Source organism: Lepidochelys olivacea, assembly GCF_965140295.1.
Source record: "Lepidochelys olivacea isolate rLepOli2 genome assembly, chromosome: 4".
NCBI lineage: Eukaryota > Metazoa > Chordata > Testudines > Cheloniidae > Lepidochelys > Lepidochelys olivacea.
The window spans coordinates 67602893-67626449 of record NC_140414.1 but is presented as its reverse complement, the minus strand read 5'-3'; the positions used below and the strand labels follow the sequence as shown (position 1 = coordinate 67626449).

The window sequence follows — 23557 nt, the reverse complement described above, 5'->3', positions numbered from 1 at the left end:
GGTCTCTGTTGAAAAACAAACAAAGACACACTGACAACAGTCAGAAAACATGTTTCATTCCTGTTCAAAAAAACTACCTGAAGTGGAACAATGGGATTTGTTTTTACTAACATGGGAATTTAAGCCTCAGTGCTCTTACTACTCACAGCATCACATTCATATGCGGTGCAAGTATGACAGAGTTGGATGTACTTCTGGAATGTAAGACCTGGATGCCAAGATCCAGCCCCTCAGCTCAGGGCTGTTGTCCTGGCCATGCAGGTAGAAAGGCAAGCTGCAGTGGATGTGGTTTAATTAGGCTGCAACTGTTTTCACTTAACACATCTGGGAATATGCAGCAATACATTGTACGTTGCTGGTCATCTTTCTTTCCTTAATCATTTGAGAGGGCTGCCACCAGCTCTCCCCATTTCCAGTCTGGTCCAAGCCTCTTGCTGCGACCCCACAGTCCTCCCCTCATATGAGGATTAAAGGGGGATAGGAAAAGGGTGGATTTGTCTCCCATGGAACCAGATTTTAGAAGCCCCAACCCTCCTTTTCCCAGCTTCCTTAAAACTACTTCCAACTCCTGTTTATCACTCAATTATATCCCCTTTGTAACAAGTATATGCCGTACCTGTTACCTCCTAAATTGCAATATCTTGACTTAACCTCCAGACTGGGGGCAGGGTCAGACAATTATGGAATGGGATAGACAAAATTCAAAAAGTTCAAGCTTTATAAACCATTAAAACACAAATTTTCAACATCACATGTCGAAATATAGAAAGTAAATATCCAGAAATCAACAAATCATGCCAGTTTTAACTATTCATTTTAGTCCATTTATAATAAGTCTCATTCAAAAGTCTAAATCACAGGATTTTGACTCTAAAAAGTTCTCAAGCAGCATTCATCTTTCTTTGCCTATCTGTAAACTCTGATTATCATCTATGGAAATATTTTTTCAACCAATTCTATATGTATGGAGAAATCAACATTTACCGACATTTATCCAAAAAAATCTAATCCTTCCAAGCTTGATAATAATGTATGTGCTACGTTGTCAAAAAATGTTTTTTAGGTCTTTGATTATCCTTAAGCACATGCTTCAGTGCTTTGCTGATTCGGGGCCTTACTTTTTAAGAATAATGTTGAATCAGTTTAATATCAATACTGAAGCACTTTATATAAACACTGTATGAAATACACTAGGGTTTAAGAAAATTTTCTTTTTGAAAAGATCTTTTGGAAAACAATGTAGCATTGAAAAACAGTGACCCTTGGAAAGTGGCTCCTGATGAATGAAATTCTTCATTTATACACACTGCCTCTGATCAGAAATGAACTGTATGAAAATTTCAAATTCTCAGCTTTTGAAGATTGAAGGGTTGTGTTAATCCCAGTAGCATTTGAACCTATGGCTCCAGTAAGTCTATTCCAAACATGAGGTTGATCTTCTTTCAACTGAAGTCTATATCAAACCCTCATAGATTTTCAAGTGAGAAGAATTAGAGCCTTAATTACTCCAATAATATTAATAAAAATATTATTACTGTACTAATATTTAAATTTCAAAACAGTTTAAGAAAAGGCTGAAGCTTACTCCTAACAAAGGTATTCCTAAGAACTGATTTGTTATTTCTATCGCTAAGTACATTATCTTTTTTACAAAAAGAAACTGGATGGCCCTTTGGTACACTATATCCCCATTTAAAACCACAATGCACTGAATTAGCCTAACAAAGTAGGGCCAAACCATGAACCTCTACATTGCCTTACACAGAATCAAACCTTTAATGAAAACAAAGTAGGAAACATAGTTCTACAATGTCTTGGCAGACTCATGTACAGTAACATGCCAGCATCCATACACCACCACCTTATAAAAATCACAGAGAGAAATTATAGGAGGACATCATCACATGCATCTTTTACACTCCCAAAACACAAACAAAACAAACCCCTGAATTCTGACTTCTGCTGGAGAAAATATGGGCAAGTGAGATATCAGGCACTCCTGAAACTGTTAGAAGACAAATTCTAGTCATATGAACACGAAAAGTTACATTATGTATTTGGCACTCAGTTTGGTAGAAGTAAGAAAATGAAGTTTGTTATGTTATGGAAGACACTTCCCTAATTCAAACAATATAGAGATATAGGTATTTAATATACTGACAGTAGCAAGACAATGCATTATCATGCTACTGTTTACTGGGGAAATATCGTCAGTTATAATGGGCCTTAAAAAAGTATGAGAAATATGGGACATGGAGTACATCACAGCCTGAATCAGACAGTCCCAATACTTGTTTGAAGAATGATGGTTGCTCACAATACTTGAACACACCCACTGACAACAAATAATAATTTAAAGAGATATGAGGAAACCTGGAAAGTTTCTAGCCCTGTCCTTCCTGCCCAAATCTTGCTCTTACAGAGTGCATCCCAGGACAACATCTAGTGTTAATTCATGTTCTCCCTCTATCTCATATTAACTGTCATTATATTTACCTTTGGAAGCAAGTTTAAAATAAAAAAACTCACAGCTCCCAGGATCAAACAACAAACAGTAAATGTGTTGATCATTTGACTCTGTCCAAAATTATACCATGCTATGCAGAGGAAAACACTGATGAAATTATACAGGATATTTACTGCACTGCTCAAAATCTTTTGTTTTTAATACTTTTCAGTATACTTCCATCTATACTTGCCTGTATACCAGGTGACGTGCCTTCCTCTATGCTCACTTGTATTATTTACCTGTGAATTCTTTACTCTAGTAATAAATGTCCATGAAAAATAAATGTTAAGTACAGTGCAATGGATCAACCATACCTTTCAAAAACAGGTTAATATTAAAATTTCCATGAAGAGCAGATGCATGACTACTTGTTAACTAGCATTTAACAAGCACTATTTAATAATCTTATTTCATGCAAATAGGACAAAAATCATAAGCAAACTAGTCTGTAAACCAAAAGATTGATTTTATAATTATGTGGAGTACAGACATATAGTGAAATATGGGGATTTATGGCATCTCTTATCCTCAGTGATTTGAAATTAAGTGAGAGTACTTTGTCTAGTCCCAAGCATCTTAATCAAGTTTCTGTTAAAATACACACAGAGAAGATCCCCCAAACCCACAACAAAAAACATGTTCATCTTTTAAGAACTTTAAAGTATTTGTTTAGTCTCATTTAATCTCATTAAATCTCATATGTATAAAAAAATTAATTGTATTTCTTCATCTGCTTCATCTGCTTTGTTGGTAAGTTACCTTATGAAGCAGATGCAGACTTCACATATCAGGGAAACATTCATTTGTTTTGGGTTGGTGACTGCTTTCAAGCACACAGCAGCTCAACAATTGGAGGATATATTCACATCTGCATACAGTATTCTCAGTGTCAGTAAGAGTGGTTTCAGGTGGACAAGTGCCAGTTGCTGTGTTAGGTACTGCAGATCTTGGAGAAGAGTGTGACCCATGTGATCCCAAACGTGCCCATCTCCTCAATGAGATATTTGTTAAACCTTTTTGTGTCTTTTCAGTATGAGATTAACTCTCCCATTGAGGTGTTCAATGACACCACACCTTGCCTCCTGCCAATAATCTGGTCCTAATTTTAGCAGAGCAAACACATCAGCCAACCTGCCTTGAGGCAATTGCATTAGTACCTAGAAATCATGAAAAACAATATAAAAATTTAAAAATAGGCCGATAAAATACACTTCATAAACATCAGATCCTCATCTGGTATTAACCAGGGTAGCTCACTGATCCCAAAGGAGCTACACCGGTTTACACCAGCTAAGAATCTGGCCCAGAAACTTCTTCATACTCACACTATAGAATGGATATCCAATTTAACACTGGCAACACTACATAACCCTATTTTTATATGTCTATAACATACAAAAGAAAACAATATTAAAAGATTGCACAATTTAGCACTCAAAAGCTAGGAAATGCCACAATCAAGTTTGCTTGTGCAGAACTTGGAGAGAGTTGAGAATCTATCCTTGAGTGTCCTCATTCCTTGCACAGAACTCTCATTAGCATCAAGAAGAGTTTGGCATACAGGCATTTTATGGGTACATATAACATAATCATGATTCCAAGATGAAGGGCAGAATACAGCCTTTAAAAAGCATAACATCTATTCTATATCATGTGTAGTACACAGAGGTTTAGATTCTGGCCAGCGTCCACACTGGCACCATACTCCACAAGGACTGGGACTGTATTATTAAATGTAAAGAAAAGTGATGAATCCGCTAAGCAGAAAAATGCTATCTGCCTCCTGGCTGCCCTGTGACCCTCCAGGATGGACACATAGATGCAGGCCCCCTGTCTTGACCAATATGGGGAGGGACAGAAACTCTATAAAAGACTCTGACCCAAGAACTTGCTGCATGATGAGCCAATAGCAAAATAAAGATGCTGACTACAGGGAAGAAGTTGCTGAGGAACCACATGGCAAGCAGGGAACAGGCTGCAGCAGAAGCTGGACAACCAAATGCAGAGCAGACTGTGATGGGCAGACTCTGCTACCAGATTCAGGGTTCTGCAGAACCTGCAGGGAAACAGCAGAGACTAGGTATGGGACCTGCAGCCAGATGACTGAGCAGGGAGGGGCCTGGTGGCTAGCTCAGGCTCTTAAATATACAAGCTCCAGAAAAAGTCTATTGCACACAAAGTGCCTTCAACACTGGAGATTAGTCTGAGAAGTGGTCAGTGTTTTGTGACCAGGAGTTGGATACATAAGAAGGGCTCACTGACCTTGTACAGGACAATTACATTCAGCCAGGGAGTATGTTGTGGGAGGGGAGAGGAGGTGTATAGCGTAGCTGCCACTGTTGTTGAAGCATTCCCTTATAAGAAGCTGTGCAGAAAATGCTGCCACAGTAGCTGTGAACAATGTAAAGGGGCCCCCCGATGAGACACACCATGGACTGATTTTATCCAGGAAACCTGCAAGTTTGCTACCTGCTGTTAGTAGGGCACTGGACTGGAGACGCATCCCAGGCACTAAGGCCGAGCCTCCCAAACCTTTTATTGCTCTGCAAGGTATTTGTATCCTTGCAAGTCCTAGTAAAATATCCCTTGGCATTTCTTACCTAATAAAATATCCCTTCATTTTAGCCACATGTCTGAGTACTTACTGAGATCCACCAGGGCTGGTGACTATAGGACCTAACAACTGAAGCACTTTCAAGGCTTGCCTCCAAGGCATGGTACATCTGTTGCTACTGAATACCTTAAGAGGTTGGTGTGCCACAGTACTAAGCAGTCATAATAATTACTGAAATATTTCAGTGATTACAAACTAATATTTCAAAACATCAATAGTGAAATTTAACATTCATGGGATTACCATTACTTTAAAAGTCTTAATGACTTCCTGCAATAATGAAACCATATTATGAAATCCAAATTAAATACTGAACATCATCCCAGTTACTCCCCTGCTTGATATCTCACTCTGAGCCGCAAGAAAGACCTTCTCTCAGTCTAGTGTGATAGCTCCTCCTAATTTTTAATATTTTATTCTTTTTAAAAATCTGTTACGTCAGAGAAAACGGGACCAATAATTCTGCTACTGCAAAATTAGCCAGCTGTCCAGCCAAGAGATAGACCATAAGGGGAAGAAAAAACATTGGAGGTGGAGGGAGGGTTTGGGGATAGGGAGTTTCCTAAATCAGATTCTTCCACCACAACTCATGCTGAGTAGCACCTTAGTCCTCAGTGGTTCCATTGCAATCAATGTGAAGTGAGGGCTCCATAAAATACATGAGTAGACTTTAAAAATCACAGATGTGTACATTTTAAAGATAAAATGAAGGGCTTTGTACCTAACATGTGACTTATGTTTCTGCTGCATGAATAGTTGATTAACTATTAATATAAGAGAACAAAGATGCATATCATGATTTATCAGTCTTCTCAGAGATGGACCCAACCCAAATCCAGGTTTCAAAACACCACTGAACTTTGGGAAATTGTATTTTCATACTTCTAAGTGAAATACATAGACTTATATGTAATATTTTCCTCTTATTCTCTGGATTTGCAATCTGTCAAAATGCAATAAAGCTTTTAACTGAATAATTGTAATGAATAATAATGGGGAGTCAAAGAAATAAATCTACGAATAGTCCCGTGACAGAATCTTTTCTTGATCCTATAGTGCAAAATCCTGTCCTCAGGTACAACTTCCATGGTAACCAATGGGAGTTATATGCATATGACTGAGAACAGAATTTTTTCCACAGTTCAAACAATGTAAATTGGAATCAACAAATGAGAAAGAGATTGCAGGTCCAAAAACATGAAGTTATTGTGATGAAAACTGTGACAGTCAAGTGTTCTGTTGGTTGGCTCCCTCTTCTCTAATTGCATACTTACAGCCTGGCCCCACAAACTTATACACACCCAAGTTACTTTACTCACCTGAGTAGTCCCATGACTGCTCTCAGGAATAAAGTTAGTTGTGTACATGTCTACAAAATCACTTGACTTGCAGTGATACAGTAAATACTTTATTATAATAAAATCTGAACATTAATAGCCTTTATCTGACAGTGGCTATAACTATAATTTTTGTTTGATATTCATGATCTAACAGATTTGTTGTTTCTTTTTTATAACAGTGGATGAATTTAAAAACAAGCCATTAAGAGATTCCAAAATCCTACAGCCCTTGAAACAAACCCCCCCCCTCTTTTTCATAATCAGTAAAGTTAAACATGTATGTTTGCCATATTAAGCCACAAGCTTGCACAAGTACAATTGCCATTGTTTTATCTAAGGCACTGGGACACTACGTGGTGGTATAAAACATTGATTGTATTAAGATACTAAATGGCTAAATATTTCCTGGTACATATTGTTGTGTTCACTGTTTTAAATTGTAATGAACAGAAAGTTTAAAAAGCAATTGTGTACCAAAAGTTTCCCTGAAATCTCTGGATCCCACATATTTGTTCGAAAACTAAGCCCTTTCGAGGCAAGCAGTGTTTTATAAACAAATTCTAACCGCAGGTTTTTCTGACTCAATGTTTGCCACCTGTAGCACTACTGTGTCTTTCACACAGAATAATCACTAATAACTATGAGTAAACACGAAAGGCAGTTAAATGCCCAAGCCAACTCCCATGGAAGTCAACAACAGTTTTCAGAATCCAACAGTAGTTGGATCAGATCCTAGTAGTTTTGCCACAGTTGTCACGGAAATAGATTCAGAGATTTGCATGTTTTCTTCTATTTGAAAGAAAACACATCCATGACTTTTGACATTCTGGCACTTTTGCAGGTGAATGTGTTAGACATGATAGTAGCAACTGAAACAACTCCTCTGAGATCCTTGAGAGCTAGTAAGAGGTAGGCTGCATGGGAGGCTATGTAAGAGTAGGAACTTTCCTAATTAGAGAAGATGGTTTGTCATATGGGCGAGAAGGTCATAGGTCCATGATTTCTCTGGTTTGGGGGGAAAAGGGGTATTTGAGGCTATATACAGTAGAACCTCAGAGTTACAAACACCTCATTGTAAGCAGACAATGTTTCTCACAGAGCTTAATAATTAAATGTATGTCTACAATATGTGAAAAGACCAGGGTGGTTTTTATTCTTTCACCAAATTTATGGGGAAAACAGAAAGTGAAACATTTTTGTGCAGATGAGGCAGGATTAAATTTATCACAGAAACATAGGGCTTAAAGGGATCTTGAGAGGTATCTAGACCATCTCCGGCAGGTATTTGTCAAATCATGTTTTTAGAAACCTCCAGTGATGGGGATTCCACAACCTCCGTTGGAAGCCTGTTCCATTGCTTAGCTATCCTTATACCTAAAAAGATTTTTTTCTATTATCTAACCTAAATCTCCCTTGCTGCAGATTAAGTACACTACTTCTTGTCCTACCTTCAGTGGACATAGAGAACAATTGATTACAGTCCTTTTTGTAACAGCCTTTAACATATTTGAAAACTGTTATCAGATCCCTCCTCCCCAACCCTCCCAGTCTTCTTACCTCAAGACTAAACATGCCTGGTTTTGTTTGTTTGTTGTTTGTTTTAAATCTTTCCTCAGCCACCAGATTTTCTATACCTTTTATTTTTATTGCTCTCCTCTGTCCCTCTCTTCAGTTAGTCCACATCTTTTGTAAAGTGTGGTGCCCAGACCTGGACACGGTACTCCAGCTGAGTTCTGACCAGTTCCAAGTAGAGGACAATTACCTCCAGTGTTTTATACGGCACACCTGTTAATACCTCCCAGAATGACATTAGCTTTTTTTGCATCTCCATCACATTGTTGACTTGTATTCAATTTGTGATCCATTGTCACCCCCAGATCTTTTTCAGCCAGTTATTCCCCATTTTGTAATTGTGCATTTGATTTTCCCTTTCTACATGTAGTACTTTGCACTTGTCTTTATGGAACTTCATCTTGTTTCCAGACCAATTCTCCAATTTGTCAAGGACGCTTTGAATTCTAATCCTATCCTCCAAAGGGCTGGCAACCCCGCCTCCCCCCACGCCCCCTGCACCTTGGTGTCAGCTGCACAAAAGCATACTCTCCATTTCACTATCCAAGAAGTTAATGAAAATATTTTATAGTACTAGACTCAAAACAGACACCCTATGGGACCCCAGTTGATATGTTCCCCCAACCCCCCCAAGTTTGACTGCCAACTATTGATAACTACTCTTTGACTATGGTTTTTCCACCAGTTGTGCATCAACCTTATAGTCATTTCATCTAGACCATATCTCCCTAATTTGCTTACGAGAATATCATGTGTGACAGTCAAAAACCTTACTAAAATCAAAATTTGTCACTTCTACTGCTTCCCCCATCCACAAGGCCAGTAGCACTGCCAAAGAAAGAAATTAGGTTGGTTTGGCATGATTTGTTCTTGACTAATTCACATTGGCAATCACTTATACCCCTGTTATCATCTAGGTGCTAAAAATTGATTGTTTAATAATTTGTTCTGATGTCTTTCCAGGTATCAATATATAATTCCTCGGGTCTTCTTTGTTCCCCTTTTTACAGATAGGTATTATGTTTGCCCTTCTCCAGTCCTTGAGATCTCACCAGCTTATTATCTTGCACACATAACGTTAAGAGAAAGCAGCACAATGGATTGACTGCAGTAAATGAACAAACACTTTTGTTGTCAGCCTTTCTATTAAGGTGTATGCAAAACAGGCTTTACTGAACCTCTGCAACAAATTGGAAAGTAAATAAATCAGAAGGCAAATCTTGGTATTTCTTAGGATATTTAATCTCTGCTATGCCGGCCATTGTTTTCAGTGGGACTTCTGCAGTTATCTCAGCTGCTTTTCTGTGAGATCCTTCCATTCAAAATATTCTGCTTTCTCATCACTGTGGAAAGGAAGAGCTACTGTCAAATGGCATAGTATGCTTCTGGAAAGACTTCTGCACAGGAAAAGTCAGCATATGCAAATGACAGCAACAGGGAGAGGACATGTAAAATGATCTCCATGCTAATTGGCATGTTCTGCCCTTGTTCTGTATTTGCAACTCTCCTTGACATCAGTAGGAGTTTTGTGCAAAGACTGAAGTGAGAATCTGAAAATAACAATAGTAATTCTTATGTGACAACTATATTTAAAAAGTATGTGCAACAGCCTGCAGTAGAAACACAGGTTATCTAGGTCTAAAAATCTGAGATGTTACATCAGAAATAGCTAATCACACTTAATAACACTTTCACTGAAAACCAGATCCCCGAAAAGTCAGTCAAAGAGGACATATATATTACTTTGAACTTTCAGAATTCACTGTCATATTTTCCAAAGTATAGCCAAAAGATTAATTAAGAGACAAAGTGGGTGAGGTAATATATTTTATTGAACCATCTTCTGTTGGTGAAAGAGACAAGCTTTTGAGCTCCACAGAACTCTTCAACATTGCAAATATTGCTACAAACATTGCCCCAAATATTATCAAATGCTGATTAACATGATTGATCTATGCTGCTGTCCTAATTATAACAACTAACACATTTAAAAATATTTAGCATATTGCAAACTACACCTAACACCACTTCAAGTAAGTGTAAAAATTTCAGCATTTCACAGAACTACTGAATTTGCATACTGTATCCCACAGAACAATAGACCATCCAGCCTTTTAAAATCTAGTTACTACATTCAGTTCTGGGCATCTTAAGGTCTTTGTTCAGGACAGCACATAGACAGGATTTAGGTATGTAATTAAGCACTGTCCTGAGCAGGGATGGTTTCCTGAATTGGACAAATATTAGCACTCCCTAGAGTTTGCCTGCAAGTGGAACAAAACTGATAAAGGAATTTGGTGGGATTGAAATATGAGGGAAGACCAAAGGACAAGAAACTGTAGAATCATGGATTTAGATGTACAAAAATACTGGACCCCTAAATCTGGACACAAAGTATGGACTTAAATAGGAAGGCAACTGAAATCAAAATAGTTCATCCGGGTTCTATTTCTAGCACTATCACGAACTTCTTGTGTGACCTTGGCCCTCTAATTTTTGCTGTATGTTTCTACATGTGTAAAATGGGGACAATATTTCCAATAACTCAGGGGGGTGATGTTGACACACTAGTGTTTACATGGTGCTTTGAACCTTCAAAAGGAAGGAACAATATTTATTATAAATTATTAAAATAATTGGGTGGTCTTGTAGCTCAAATAAATGGGGTTAAGGTACAGAGCCTGCTGGGCCTCCACTCCGGAAATGCTTCTGCTTGGCAGGCCCATCACACATAGTTGGCATTTTGATATCAGTGTGTTGTGGTGGACCTCACCTTAAGTGTAAGACAATCAGTCAGTAGCTGAAGCCAAAGCAGCACTCCAGACCAAGAGCACTTGGCACTAGGAGCAAGTTGCAAGAGGAAATCTACTAGAACTGCATAGTCCTGCACAGTCCTAGGCCTTGATGCAACACTGTGAGTAGTTCTACTGAGTACAATGGGACTATTCACATTGTGTAATCCACATACAGATCAGAGCCCTAGTCATTTCTCTGCTGTAGTTAAACTTTTTCCCAGGTGTAAATTATTATTGCTTGACAATAGTTCCTGCTGCTTATCTCACAGGGGAGAAAAAATGGGGGGAAACAAGGGGGAAAATAAAGGAGAACAAGGAGAAAATTAAAACAGCCAGAAAAGGATACAATGGGAAACAGGTGGGAAAGGACAGAAAAAAGCAGAGAAGAACGATCACAAAATGGCAAAAAGAGGGAGAAAAAGATATGGGAACGGAGAGGGGGAAAACATATGGAACAGAGAAAAATAAAATCAAAAGGGCATAGACAATGTGGGGGTACTCTTGTTATTTCACATTTTTCTCTGCTGAGAATTCTGTGAAACACCAAAGCTTAAACAGCTCCAAACAGCTGTGAAACACCAAACAGCTCTCCTACCTCTGAAATGTTTTGTTTGCTTCTGTTAACTAATCTAGTTCAGGATACAAGTAAGCTTAAAGGTGAAGTGAACTGCATCAAGGCCTTCGAGTTTCTTCTTCTTCCTTCAATTGATGGTTGTTTCACTAACCAACACCATGGAGCTGGGAGCTGCAGTCTCACAGACTACCTTCCAGAGATATTAGTGAGGTCATTTGCTGCAGCAGGGAAAACACCAAACCCAGAACTCTGGTCTTGGCAGGTAAGTTAAGAAGGAAATTAATTCCTACTATTTTGTTTTAAACTGCATTGATTTGCAATTTAAATGTAAGGCTATATACTGTTACTGATTCGAGATTGTATAGCTTTGCATTTCATTTTTAACATATTTCATTCCACTTTTATGAAATGTCCACAGAGAATCTCATTCCTTTCTTCATCTCTCCTTTTCCTCCTCTACATTTCCTTTTTTCACTAGCACTGGGATGACACTTCTTCCTGCATCTGAAATCCTGAGAAGGAAACACTGTATATGGGATTTCCTTAAAGATTCCAACCTCCGTTGCGGAGAGTTCATGTGAAACTTGCAAACTCCTGTACTGCAGTCAAGAGTCAAGAATGCACATTCTGTAATATTCTGTGTTTCACACCCCAACTCTGCCAGATACGAGGGGAGCCAGATTCTATCACTGTTACTCATATTGTGTAGTATCTTACTCTGTGAGTTGTCCTATTGATTCAGAAGTATCTGAATTACTTTTTATTAATATTGTGCATAGTTCTGTGTGTTTATGTACAATGGATTATTTGCTATAAGGTGAGATAAAAAGAGGTTGTTAATGGAATCAAGTAGGAAAGGCAAAACAATGACAAAAATAAAGTAATATCATAGAGAATACCAAGGCTCCTTAAGCAAACAATGGAGGGTGCCTGGCTCCCTCCAATCTGGCAAAGCCTCCTCTTCTCAGACCAAACCTAAGATCAAAGGGGATACTAAAAGCTTACAAGGTACTAGCCTGCAGAAATGGAGGGAGAAGTTGTCTGCCACTGCAGGCTGACACAGACTGAGGTGAGCTGGCTATTACTTGATCCATAAGTGAACAGGGAGGAGCACCAAGGCTAAATCCCATCTACCTAGGAGAGTTTTGGGGAGAATGCCAGGTGTAGGTAAAACAGCATGCATATAGGTCTCTTTGTTGTTTTAAATCAATTTCCCTGAGCAATATGTACATTTTAGAAGTAAATCACACTTTGCTATTAAGAAACTGCTTCTGTGTCTCTGCATATTATTACTTTCCACAGTCTCCCAAAGGAAAATTTTTCAGGTGCCAAATCCACTGGGCCCACTAGGTATCACTGTTGGCAAGAACAGGGGTGTAACCCAGAGATCCCCTCGGAGAGCAGCTGGATTACGGGATCCCATCCCAAAGAAAAGTGAAGCGCACGGGGGACTGGAAGAAGGTCTAAGAAGGGACAGCCTACCTAGGGACTTTGACAAGAGTATTATGACATGACATAGAATTGGCAGGCTCCTTTTTTTGTCTGACCCAACAGCTAATGAAATAATAGATGTACTGAACAGAGATAAAAAAATAATTTTAAGCTTTATCAGACTTATAGCCATTCGACACTATTTCCCACTCACCGTTTTAAAAATAAAGCAATTTCTGTGCTTACTCATTATTTTCTTAAGATATAAATTGGGTAAGTCATCTGTTGCCGAGGCACTTATTATTTCATTACATTTAGAGACAGAATGAATTTCCAGAAGTCTCATTACACTGGAGACTTGGGTAATAAGATAATGACTGTTTGAAGACTCTGATATTAAGAGACTAGATGGCTCTGGGAATCATAATGAGGTATGTAAACTTTCTACCTATTTATCTAGCTTTTTTACCATGCTCATCATAGGTTACCAGTTAGATTCCAGCCAAATGATCAAAAGCTGATTTTAATTTGATGGCTCTTTGGTGGTCTTGTAACAGGAAGACCGGTTCTAAGAATCTATGCGTAGGTTCAGAGCTCCTCTACTGGTTCACACTGGCACTCCTACAATTAGCTCCAAGCCACGATATAAAGCAATGTGAGTGTCTATCTACCTGAGGAGAACAACCCTAAAAACAGCCCAAGAACAACCCGACCCAGCTGCAGGAAAGCATTTAGACAACCGCTTAATCCATTCCTATTCAGGACAGCACTTACACATATGCTTAAAGTTAAGCATGTAATTGAGTATTGTCCCAAATAGGAATGTTTTATTGAATCAGTTTTTCTGGTAGGAAGTTTACATTAGAAACCCCATAAAGGATGGTTAAACCTTATTGTGTGTGTTATGTAAGGAGCCATCTTACATATGAAATGACAATATGAAAAATCCAAAATTCAGACTACACACAGACTTGCTAGCAGGGATTCTATAAAATCTCTTAGAGACAGCCTATGGGTGGAGAAGACATAGCAGCTCTGCTACTTGGTGTGCAGGAATGCTGCATGAGTGCTAGTTCCCAGAGGACAGAAGCGCAGGGGGAAAGCATGCTAAGAAGCAGCTCTTACATCTCTTTTGTGAAGGGCGGCACACACTCCATTCCAGCGCTGACCCTAGAATTCCAATGGATACCACAGTGGAGCAGGATGAGGGCCCAACACCACCTCTTTTGGAGTATCTAATGCTGCTGGCAGTATTCTGAATCTTGTGGTATTTATGCTCTAGGATTTGTGACTGTCTCCTATGTAGGTACATAATACAGGGAGGAAAGAAGTCTTCAGCATCCTCTCCAGCTTTGTTCACTCATACAGGTGGAGCCAGAATCAGAACCCTGCTATTTCTTTGTTTTGAGCCCAGATCAGACTGGAATTTTTGTAATGTATTTAAAATATTTGCACCACGAAATTTCCATCGCGACAAAATATCTAATCCCCAAGGGTGTCTTAGGGCGACAGAGAAATGAAGGAGTGGTGTATAACCACAGCATTACAATACTATCTTTATAACACATTAATATTAAAAATCTTTGCACAGAGTTTTCAACTCTGTTTATAACAGAGGATTAAATCCTCCGTTGCTAGTAGTACATCAAACTGACAACAGGAGTGAATTCCAAAGTAATGCAGCTCTGTAACTAAAAGCCAAACCTAAGTTTAGCATTGAGGCTCAGAAAGCAGTTGTTAATATTTGACTTAAGATTATGAATGTTTTCCACTAGTTGTACAGTAACTGTTAAAATAAAATAGTAGTGATATGTTATATAAACATTTGCATAAGAACTTCGCCTATCACATTCTTCTTCTAACATCAGATAGACCAGCCATCCACAGTACATAAATTACAGCAATAGCAATAAAATTCTGAATACACCATTTTAAAATGGCATTGATTTTTTAAAGATAAGTCTCATGTCCAAGAGTATTAAAATAGGCATATATCTCAATGTTCTTGTTCAGTTAAGAATTTTCAGCCTCATCCTGCTATACTGGAAGAGCCACACAGTGACTGCTCTGAGCAGTGGTAAATCCTATACATTGGTAAAAGTATTGACTTTAAGCATCATCTTTCAAACAGAGAGAGCAATGTTTTCAGATTTGGCGTTGGACAGGTTTAAGTGCTGGGGAGCTACACTTCTCATGTATATGATGCAAACTGTACCAGTCTACAGCCCTGTATACTATAATAAGCAAATGGTAAAGAGATGCGTCCTATATCAGTATACACATAGCTTTTTCCCTTTGTTTTATCTTTTGGAAGATTGTGCAGTTTTATCTTTTAATCTGGCATTTGGTAGATATTTTTCTCCAATTACTAAAGATAAAATCGACTTCAATGCCTATATCTCCTCTCATCTAGACTATTAATGCAGCTGTTTCTTTCACTTCCCCAAAAGCCAGTTCCCAGTATGTGCAGAATACTTCTACCTGCTTCCTCACATGTACAAACAGTCACATCATACTTCAGAATCAAACATGTGTGGCACTTCAGAATCAATTAAAATTGCCTGCATTGCTATTAAAACTCTCCGTGGACTTCCTCCAGCCTCCTACATAGAGCTTGCTCCTGCTTACTGTTCTTCTCACGGCCTCATCTCATCTAGCTCCACTGTACTTCGTCCCTAACCAAAATCTGGCCACAACTGGAAAAAGAGGAATCTTCTCTAGTTGCTGCCACCTAGAATCTTTAAAGCCAATCTGAAAAGACATCTTTTATTGCTTCCCTTTACCTTTTAATTCCTCCCTTATCTATTATCTAAAATTATAATGGTATTACTTAACACTGTAAAGTGTTCTCAGAAAAGGTTTGTGGAAAATCATGTTCTGCTGTACTGTACAGACCAATGCTAAAGCAACACAGACATATTTTTCTAATGCCGTTCTGTGCTCTCCTAACGGAATAAGATCTACTATGTTAATCTGCTCTAGTCAGTGGAATGCCTGTGGCTTAGAAAGAGATGATTTAATTACTTTTCTCTTAATTTTGGCTAGGCTTACATGCAATCAATGTGTTTTGCATTCAGTAAACAAATGCAAACTCTTTTATAGCTTTTGCTTAAACGGAAACGGATAAACATAATCTGTGTTATGACATCACAGATTCCAGAAGTTTCACTGTAATCTCTGGAATCTGTGACATGCCAGCATGTCACTGAAACAAAGAGCCAGGAGGATTTCTATGAGAGGAAAAAGCAAATTGTAAATAATTACCAGTAGTTATTTTTGTGCTGATCATCTGCCATATTCTGGTTGGTGGAGACTTCCATTCATAAACGTGCATTTAATTCAATTTTAATTTCAGCTTTACATATAGAACCAACTGGAGAGGGGAAATAACTAGAGGACTGATTCCAAACCTTTTCCTCACATTGACTAGTTTTTACTCTCACCTAACTTCCTGGACTACGTGTATGAGTTGCTCTACATGATAATAAACAGTGCAAATGAAGCCCTAAGGGCCAGACTCTGCAGCATTTAATCAAGTCTTTGGAACTGGCTCACACCTGCCATGATGGCATACATACCCTGCTTTCTGGGTCATTGTGTATTCAGCTAATGCACTCTCCCAGAGTTCCTCCACTATTGGATTGACCAACTTTCAGTCGAGTGTGCCAATACACACAGCTATGAGTAGAGTGATGCATAGATGACACAGACCCAGGGGGAGCACCAGGCACCACTGTGCCTTACAGATACCCTTCTATGGCACAGTTCTTCAGGGTGTCGATCCCTTTTTGCAGCTGGAGAGGGAGAAAGTTGCTGCATCTCCTAAAAAGATACAGTATAGTCACCCCATGCACTCAGACAAGGCACAATGCCTGAGGGGTGGAGCGAAGTCCCTTACACAGGACATGGCCTCCGTGAAATAATACATAAAGTCACTACCTTCTCTTCATTTATATCCATCCTCAAGGCTCACCTCTATTGTGACATCTACAAGAAATCAGCCCACTAACATTGACTAGAATGAAGGACAGTCAGAGACTGCTGATCTTATTTATTAATTTAAAAAATCCTTCAAATGAACCACAACTATCAAGTTATTCATATCACTTGACTACATAACTGGTTGAATGTAATTGTGCTATCCTTACTCTCCCTACCCGCACTTGCATCTTGTTTTCAGTTAGATTGTAAACTCCTCCTGGCAGGTATTGAATCTTCACAGGGTATATATATTTGTAGAGCATCCAGCACTAGGGAGTGTCAATGCGGATTGGGACCTTTGGGTGCTACTGCACTACAAATAAACAATAGTAGTAACAGGGCCCTAAAAGGAAAATGTAACAAACTAAACTGAGGAGTTAAATAAAAAAACCTGGCTCCTACTCAAGAATAAAAATTATAAATGTCTCTATACAAAGGCAAGAAGTTTAAAAACAAAAACAGGTGAGCTAGAATGCCCTGCAGTGGAGCAAGTCATCGAGATAACAGGCATTACGGAGACCTGGGGAAAATGACAAAAGCCATTGGGATACTGTAATACCTCGCTATAAACTACATAAGACAGACAGACTAAGTTAAAGAGACTGAGGAGTAGCTGTATTTAAAGAATTTCATAGAATCCAGAGAGATAAAACTTGTGAGTGGAGAAGACCACACAGTTGAACCTATATGGACAAAACCCCAAGCTGTAAGAATGTAAATACACTAGTAAGTACACTATACTACTGGCCTTCAGATCAAGTAAAAGCAACTGAGTATCATCAAAGAGGCAACAAAATCTAACAAAAAGATAATAATGATAAAAACCCCACATATAAACTGATCTAATGGCACAACAAGACAAGGTTCAGAGAAACAATTTAATGACACTTTAAGTGATTGCTTCTTGAAACAACTAGATCTAGAGCACACACAATAGGAGATGCTAAAATTTTGACTAAGTCTTAAGTAACACACAGAAGTGTTCAAGAAGTGACAGTAGCTGAGTCACTAAGTAATAGGGATCACAATATAATTAGGTTCAACATCCAATGGTCAGGTAAGGTACCAAAGAGTAACAGTCTTGCTAAATTTTAGAAAGGGAGATTTCTAGTAAAATGAGATCAGTCAAAAAGGCCTTGTGACAGAATGGGAGTAGCCCAGAGCTGAGTGATCATTCTGTGCACTTTGTAAGCATTCCACATAGGACAAATTGTGAGATAATTGATGAGTATTGAGTAATTAACCAGTTAATAAGGAGATTCAGCTCATCAGCTGGGGGCTGTTAAATAAGAGACTGGAAGGGAAACAGAGGGGGTTGGGAGGGAGAGCAGGCAAAGAAGCCCATGATCTCAGAGAAGTAAGATCTCTTTACCCCTCTCCCCATACCTAGAGAGTAGGTAGAAGCTTGCGGAAAGTCTTATGCTGTGGGGACACAAAACTGTACAAAGACTTTGTAAATAAAGCACACTGTGATGAACTTACTCAGGAGTGTATGAGGACTGCTTGCAAAGTAAGAGGCAGAGTGTGGGGCATCATACCCTGTGACAGGCCCTAAAGCTAAAAATAAAAGAAGTAACAAATGTTTAGAGGTGGCATGGATGCTACTTTAAATAAAATAAAGGTCATAACATAATATTAAAGAAAAAATGATAAGAGCAACTGCCAGCAGGCTCAGTTGTTAAATAAAATCCCCTCCCCCCTCAAAATTCACACATTTTTTTACTGTGAAATTCATCTACAGGTAGAGGGCCTGTGCAAGACCCTAATCATTGTAAAGCCTAAAAGTCATCTTATGGAGCTGAAATGGTGCACAGAACCTTGTGTGGGCCCTCTGCCCTGAGCTGAAATTTACCCCTAGAGAATAGTACGGCTCTGACTTAGACTATCATGCAGTAAAGCATTTCACTTTGTTTTCCTTAAGAGAAAAAATCTCACTGCATCACACACTGCTGGATGTCAGATCAATCTACCATCTAGAAATTATTACCAGAAAATTCAAAACAAAACAAAAGCTCCTGCAAACTCCACATATGGAAGAATGAAGACGTACACAATGCACATTATCTGAAATAAATGAGGAGCCAAGAATGTCTAAAGAACACTAGCTGTGTATCTCAGAATGACATTAGCAGGAGCAACAACTTTGGATAACAGCACATTACTTAATCAGTAGTAATCAATAGCTGTGCAGCATGTATAAAAGGCTTCATTAGAGATGACAGAACAGTCTCTTCAATTGCTTCATACTAGCAGAGCAATAAACAAGAATTTAAATTAATACTACTAACTGCTGTCTTCAGTAAATTCTGGAGTCTTTACTAAAGGAAAACAACCAATGACTTCAGGGTTTAGGTCCTGGTACAGGAAAGCACTGATGCAAGTGCTTAAATCCATCGTACCTGTTTGATTTTAAGAAGGTGCTTAAGTTCCTATAGAATTTTAAAGTTAAGTGTGTGTTTAAGCTCTGTATTCAAAAGGATGCGTTCTTTCCTGAATCGAGGCTGTAGCTCTAAATATTATTTTAAAGTATCACATTTATCTAATAAGTATGATTCTGTACCATTGGTACAAATAGCCCATTTAAAACCTACTGGAGCTCTACATTTTAAAACCACTTCAGGTTATTGAATACCTGGTAGAAGGAATCTTCAAATGTTACATCAAATGGCTCGATTTTTTTGTCCTTTAAAATTTATTTGGTGCAAAACTTCAATATAATGCTAAACAGTTGAATAAATGTAATGTTGTCATAACTATGTAGACAAAATGGTTTGAAAAGTGATGATAGAACTGAATGTATGACTAGCAACAAAAAAGTGTTAGCATTTCATAACTCAGTTTTGAATTGCTAAGAAAATATGCAACATGGCACCTAAAGATTTCTAGATATATCTTACTTTAGTTTCCAATAAGCCTTTCCAGTAAACCATTTACAAATATTTTAAAAGCTTGTATTTTCCATTCCGAAGCTGTTTTAAAAAAATAAAAAGTTTGTGTGTATGCTGAATACACTTTCTGAATCTCTACAAAAGCTGCAAAATCCAGTCAAAATATATCTGCCTTACGAAGACAAATGCATATTTTTAACTACTTTCTTTGTACTGAATTTAGAATAGCATTCTATTTGTTTCCCAAGATTTCCAAAATTTCTGAGATACTTTATATTTTATAGAATAATTTCCAAAATTATAACATTTCACAGCCAGTTTTTAACAAAACAAACAAATATAATTTTTGTAACACAATGAAACATTTTATTGGTTTCTGGTTGGTTTGTTTTTACAGTTTTTAATCGCAATATTTCAAGTGCATAGCATATGTATGTACCTCTGTGATATTTTACATTCTTCTCCATTACATAACAAGGTTTCAATTGCCTTCCAATGTGTTCCGTCGATCTAGCATTGCCTACACCTGGAGTTAGGTTGGCCTCGCTACGTCTCTCAGGGGTGTGGACAGACAATAAACCAAACATTACTCACAGTAAGACAAATATCTATGGACTTTTTCCTTCTTGTATTTCCTCTTTACCAATGGACACAACCATTAATATTACCCTGTGATGTCCTTTATTCTTTTCGTCAGAAAACTTTTCATTATTTTAAACGTATATGCAGACATAGCTAAGTCAATGGTAGAAAAGATGGGAGCCACTTTATCAGCAAAGTCAAAAAGACAATAATCAGTGCATAACATCCTGACATCCTGTGATGGTATTTGCTTCATGCCAATCATTGCAGACTGACATAATGCCATGAGACAAACATCAAAAACATATTTCCTCTCTCCTTCCTCCTCATCTTCCCTGGCTGCCTGTAGATCAGAGGAATTTCAGTAATTTCATTGCTGTCCTTACATAGTGGATACTGATGGCTTCCATATAACCAGTCCAGTTGCTCAATACTCCACATGCTACCTCACATTTATTTAGTGGTTCATCTTATGCTCTTATGATTGGTAAAGAGACGCTGATCAGCGCTACAGAATCCACAGCCATATGTACAGCCCTGATGACCCACGGGCTGTCTCAAGTACTTCTATATAGTAAACTGAATTTCCCATTAAGTGTATTGATATCACATTTGAATGGCATAACCCAGCATATTCACCTAGTTATGCAGTTGATTTCAAGTAGAGAAGATTTCCATTATGGAAATCCATGTTTGTCTTGTACTGTCACAATTGCTGGAAAAATTAGAAGTATCATCTTTCGCTTAGTTTAATTTACATGTTCCTGCACCCCTATTTTCTGCAATTAGGGGGTGATCCCATATTCCTAACTCAAGGAAACCACCTAATGACTTCTATGGGAGTTTTGCCTGAGCAATGGTTGTTGGATTAGGCCATTTAGAAAAAAGAAAAGGAGTACTTGTGGCACCTTAGAGATTAACCAATTTATTTGAGCATAAGCTTTCGTGAGCTACAGCTCACTTCATCGGATGCACTCATGAAAGCTTATGCTCAAATAAATTGGCTAGTCTCTAAGGTGTCACAAGTACTCCTTTTCTTTTTGCGAATACGACTAACACGGCTGCTACTCTGAAATACTCTGAAATAGACCATTTAGAGTTACTAATACCCCACGTTGTTCACTGCCTAACGAATGTAATGAATAAGCAAACACCAGCATCTTTTGTTTTGTTATTGCTTTACATTTTCCAATGAAGAATTCTTCATTTAGATTATTCTATAATTGCAAAATGGAAAGTCTTTGTGAGCAAATATGCTGTTTTCCTCAAAAAATTACAGTATCTGTCAGAAGTCTTATTAATTTTGCCTAGACTAACACAAATGCAGTACAGTGTAACCCAGAGATCAACAAGCACATAATACAAGCCATCATACTGTGACAGAGACTAGCTATGTGCACCTTAATATTCATTTTTTATTAATGTTAAATCTCTAGATAAGACTTTTCCCGCTGTTAATTCAGCCACAGAACACAAGAAAGCCATCTCAGTGCATACTTGGCCAAACAGCCACCTCTGAAAATACAGCCATTTTAGGAGCAGCTTGACAGAGTACTTAAGATGCATAAAACTACTCCTTTATATTGGAGAGAAGCTTTTTCAAGTGTTTATACATTCATCTGATTTTTATAAGTTAACTACTAAGCCCCATGTTAGTCTTAAATTGGTGCCACTTAAGCAGAAAGAACTCCATCAACCCAACAAAGAAACCATAAGCATATAGCCATAGACAAAAACAACTTTTTAAAATTAAAAATAGTGAGGCTGGGGAAATTAACAGAAAAAAGCAAACTTTTAGTAAAAATTATTATAAAACAGTCCTTGGGTTCAATTTCTTCACAGAAAATATGCAATAAAAAGTATAAAACTGAAGAAATAGTGTAAAATTATATACAGTATAAAATAATTATGTTGACTAAATCCATGTTTGTACATTTTATTTTATATATAAATTCAGAAAACACACCCAGGAAAAGAATGAGATAGCTACCCAGTCAGATTTCACTAACTTGACATCTCCTATCAATTGGTGAGGTCTTTTACAAAGGCACAATGTACAAAGCTCCAGTAAGCACACATCCTATTTTAATATTCTAGTTTGGAGATTATTTCAAATATTAATCTGAAATATACATAAGCCATATATCATATGTGGACTCCTGTTGGATTTACTATACATTTCTCAGTATATAGTCATGGGCCTGCGTTAAGCAAAGAGAGTGTTACAAATCGTTATTTTGTCAGCTAACTTAGCTTCCCATGTCCCGTACATATTTCAAGCCATAGGGTTAGTACTTACACATTTCTTTGCAGAGTGATGAATCTTCAACCGTAATGCATGCGCGCAACATACATTTCGCCCTATGCACTAATAAATATCGTGTCCCTCACTGCACGTAGCCTAGCTCAGCAGCCGCGCTGTGTGAAAGGAGGGATCGGGCTGCGAGCGGGGATGCGCTGGAGCCCCTGGACTCTCACCCGGGAGCTCAGCCTGGGATCAGCGCTGGAGGCTCCTGGCGCGGTTGCAACATTCCCACGAGCAACTGAGCTCGGATCGGCCCATTCAGGAGGCTGCGGAGTCTGTGGAACCGACCTTGCTCCTTCCTTCCCACGAACCTGAGCGATGCTGACCAGGAAGCGCCAGCGAACCGGGAGCTGCCTCTCGCCCCGCGGCCCTGACCCGTGTCCCCCGGGCTGCTGCGGCTGCCTCCGCTCCCTCCCGCCCTGCTCAGGAGCGTGGGAACCAGCCGCGGCTGCCGCTGAGAGTGCCCGGGCGGGGGGATCCCGACGGGGGAAGGGAGCCACGATCCGCACGGGGAAAGATTCCTGCTGCCGCGGGGCCCCCGGGGGGACCCGATGAGGGGCAGGCCAGGGGCGGAGCGGGGCGAACAGCGGGGGCGGGGGCGGGGGGCGCATCTTGCCCCGAGGAGAGGCGGCTCCCGGACAGAGCGAGCGAGCGAGCCGGGGTCTCTCGCAGCGCGCCGGGGGCGGCACTTACTTGATGTCCTCCCAAACCTCCGGGCCGTAATTCCGGATCACCAGCAGCTCCAGGGCGTGATTGACGAATCCGTACTGCGGACACGGAGCTGGGGAGGGGGCGGGTCACGGTCACTTCTCGGGGTGCGAACAGCGAGGGGGAGGGGCAGGGGGTGAAACCCGGAGAGGGACACGGGGGAGAATCAGTCTGGAAGGGGGAGCGGGCTGAGCCCCTTCCCAGCGCCGCTCCCTACGGGGGTGGGGGGTAACACACAGACACCCCGGAGCCACCTGT

The 23557-nt window shown here is 39.2% G+C and overlaps 1 protein-coding gene across 6 annotated transcripts in view; it reads right to left on the bottom strand.

Moving 5' to 3' along the window:
- GUCY1A1 (guanylate cyclase 1 soluble subunit alpha 1) overlaps positions 1-23557 on the bottom strand; it is a 44908-nt gene that overhangs the window by 20998 nt on the left and 353 nt on the right. The window contains exon 2 of one of the 6 annotated variants that reach the window (XM_084625547.1): positions 23285-23372. The exons of 3 other annotated variants lie outside the window; for them this stretch is intronic. The gene's annotated coding sequence lies outside the window, so the exon portion shown is untranslated. Of the gene's footprint in view, positions 1-22585; positions 22883-23284; positions 23373-23557 lie in introns of those variants that run through there. 2 more of the 6 variants (XM_084625546.1, XM_084625545.1) reach the window with 2 other exon arrangements.